Source organism: Dipodomys merriami, unplaced genomic scaffold (genome assembly GCF_024711535.1).
Source record: "Dipodomys merriami isolate MVZ:Mamm:240054 unplaced genomic scaffold, mDipMer1.0.p SCAF_3, whole genome shotgun sequence".
Lineage (NCBI taxonomy): Eukaryota > Metazoa > Chordata > Mammalia > Rodentia > Heteromyidae > Dipodomys > Dipodomys merriami.
The window spans coordinates 108,019,777-108,023,317 of record NW_027204492.1 but is presented as its reverse complement, the minus strand read 5'-3'; the positions used below and the strand labels follow the sequence as shown (position 1 = coordinate 108,023,317).

The following is a 3,541-nucleotide window of genomic DNA, read 5'->3' as shown; positions in this document are numbered from 1 at the left end:
TTTAAAAGATTTTAATATGGTTAAAAGCTAAATAACTAATTGGGGGGAGGGGGGAAAACGCTAAATAACAAATTGAATAATCAAGGATGAATTTTTGCTCTATGCGTTTTTTGAAATAGCATTCGGCTTTCCTTCACTGTCAAAAAGACATGAAGGATTGTAAATTTTTGGATCTAGGGCACACAGCTCAATTTCAAAATGAAACACTTAGTGCTTTAATTTTTAATGTTTCCATTCCTCAAAAGCTAATAGAATCATGCAAAGCAATAACTCTCACAGTACTTTAAATACCTCAGCATGTAGTGAGTGTTCTCTGTGCATGTATAACTAAAGTTTTACCAAGATCATATGGGAACTCTTTTAAAAAAAAACTTACTGTACATTGATTTAAAACACAGGAACTAGGAAATTTATGAATTTGCAGACACAGGTGGAAATACTAGAAAACAAGCAGTCAGTGGTTGTGTTGTTCATACTACATTAAATTTTCAAAGTAAGTCGATTTTGTCACGGATTCTAGTAACTACTGAATGGCTGTAGAAGTTTTGGTTGGAGGGCAGGGGCAGAGGGTGAGGGTCTGAGGCAAACGGATAGATGAGTCTAGTCTCCTATATCGTTTTGGTATGTCCTCATTTGCATACGAACCTATTCTTAACATCCATGTCAATCTTCTATAGATAGAGACATCTATAGAAAACTGGTTAGCTCCCAGCTCTCATTCCTCACCAACAGGCCAGAGAACATTTGTGTAAATCAGTTCAGCAGCAGTTCCCTCTGTCCTCATTATTTGCAGAGAAATCAGGGCAAAGCACACTGGTGAATAAAAATAGACAGTGTTCCCTGGCTGTTTCTCTGGCCCTGTATTCACCTCCATCAGGGATGCAAAGTGTAGGATGCATCTTCCCTCTTCATCTTCAAGCTTCGTCCCAGGACCAAAAGAAAAAAAAAAGCAAGCTATGCCTTAGATACACATTCCACTCCCATTGGGACCACTGCTTTTCATCCAAAGAGGTACTCTTCTTTACAGCACTCAATTACTGTGTCTGTCTCCTGGCTCTGGCTAAAATTTTGGAAACACTGAAGTTTGACAAGGACATATTGACTTTTACAAAGCCTGTAGTATCATGGAAAGGCTTGCCAACCAGCTTCCTACAAATCAGTAGGGACTTGTAATGGTCTCTATGCTGAGTCACAGACAATATATCCCCATTTGGTTTTGATTGGGCGGCACCTAATATCTAACTTCTAAATAAAACATTGATGTACCAAAAATGTGTCAACATTTATATCACTAACTTAGTAAGAAAGGATTCAGAGGGAAATCAATCAATATTTGGAAAGAAGAGCTTTGCTCTGTCTGTTCTTTGTAAAGGTCAAGGAAATGGGTAAAGCTCTATCTCAAAGGGAATTGTCTTCTGTCCTGCAGCTAAAAATAGTTCCTGAAGAGAGTGTAGAAAGACGTTCAGCTGTTGGAATTAAGTCCTGTTCAGTGTGTCTTAAATATACTGCAAGGAAGAGAGACTCTTCACAGTCCCATGTCTTGGAATCTGGTACCCCCATATTCTCAGACAGGGACAACAAGTACTGCCCTCATCCCTGCTGAGACAAGAAAGAAGACTATGACCAAATTGAAGCTTCCATAAGATACCTATAACATACTCACAGAACTACCTATTAGATACTCACAGAACTTATCACCAAGACCAAGATATAGTTATAGTCTTAGAGAAATGAGAAAAGTACTCAAAACTTGTACTATGTAACAACTCGGACAATAATTTGCATTTAGGTAAACCAAAGGACTGGTATTACATTGCTTTTGCCTTTCCCCAATTCTCCTTATGAATTCTCAACTTAGAGCCAAACTCCATGTACAGGTAACACACTATACTGCCAGCCATCACAGCTTCAAGGTCATAATTATCATATCTGAACTGTGGATATTTTATTAATATCAGTATCAATGAAACCACCTTTAGCTAATTTTCATTTCTTCACACACACACACACAACACACACACACACACACACACACACACACACACACACAATCTGTAAAACAGATTCAGCAATAACATCAGTGATCAAAGAATTGGCAAAGTATACTAACTGGCTACACACCAACAAAGTTATAAGTAGTCACTTCAAGTTAGGTTATCAAGGAAATGTCCTAAAGAAAGCACAGTTGTCACAGCTAAGTCCTTCTGCTTACCTGCCTCTGTATTTGTTTACTGCCTGAGCAAAGTCCCAGGCAGCCAGGTACAAGAATACAAAGCTCCTTGGAGGATGGAAGGGACGCCGGGTGTCCTCTGAGCTGCGATCTCAATTGCGATGCTTTTCATGTAGCTGAAATAGCTCGAGTGCTCTGTGACTCTCTCAGTACTGAGAGCTGCTCCTGGCTCTGGGCTGAAGGGGAACTCAGTTTAAGGCTAAGTGTTAAAGAGAATTCCTGTCATAGCTCACAGTTGTTCTTCCTAAATATAGAGTTTGATACAAGCCATACACTGACTGCCTCCAAAAGGCTTGACCGCGAGGAAAGCAGGGCTCAAATGTCAGCCGGGAGGTGGCTACGATATCTTACTGCCTTCCTCATCTTCCAGAAGAGACTGGCTATGTTTTGTCACATTTTCTAAAAAGGTAGAATGAACTTCGGAAAGTAGGAAAAGTCTGTCTTTAGCTTTATTACCTAGAAGCCAAAAGATAAGGAATGTTCAATAAAAAAGTGGAGGAAGGTAGCCAAGGTTGCTGCTGGAAACAGTGCTTGAAATCTAGTTTGGTCACTGGGGAGCTGTTAAAATTATTTAATGATCAGCACTCAATAAGCACTTTCCAAGTGATGACAATTATCCATCTCATTGAGCTACATGGTATTGCCCTTTGTATAGGTCAAACAGGATGGTAGACAGACCAGCTGCTGTGTTTGTTCACCGGGCTCTACTGCCTCTACTGGCGGCACTGACTTTGATGATATGGGGGCGGGCAGAATGCTTTGAGGTTTTTTTCCTTTCTTTCTTTTCTTTAAAATATATTTAAGTAGATGTACCAAGGGGTCTCAACTCAACATATCGATTTATAAGTACAGTGCATCTTGATCAGTGTCAGTCCTTCTATTATTCTCTCCCATCTCTACCAATTCCATCCATACCCCCACCAAGTTAGATCGTTTTAAACAGAATGCTCCAAATCCTAAAGCACGTGTTTTGTTTTTTTTTTAATGTGCCAGTAGTAGGGCTTGAACTCAGGGCCAGGGTGCATTCCCCTAAGTTTCTTTTGCTCAAGTCTAGCACTGTGCCTCGTGAGCCACAGCTCTATTTCTGGCTTATTGGTAGTTTATTGACAATAACAGTCTCAGAGATTTTCGTTCCCGGGCTAGCTACAAATTGTGATCCTCACATCTCAGCCTCCTAAGTAGCTAAGATTGCAGTAATGAGCCACCAACACCCAGACATGATCATCATTATATTTTTTTGTCAGTCGTGGGGCTTGAACTCAGGGCCTGGGCACTGTCCCTGAGCTCTTCAACTCAAGGCTAGCACTTTAC

General features: G+C 40.4%; 1 protein-coding gene across 3 annotated transcripts in view; it reads right to left on the bottom strand.

The window, feature by feature from the left end:
- Smpx (small muscle protein X-linked) overlaps positions 1 to 2,551 on the bottom strand; it is a 54,855-nt gene extending 52,304 nt beyond the window's left edge. For all 3 annotated transcript variants that reach the window (XR_011376079.1, XM_070040723.1, XM_070040724.1), the window contains exon 1: positions 2,213 to 2,551. The gene's annotated coding sequence lies outside the window, so the exon portion shown is untranslated. The remainder of the gene's footprint in view (positions 1 to 2,212) is intronic.
- Between the last annotated feature and the right edge of the window lie 990 nt (positions 2,552 to 3,541).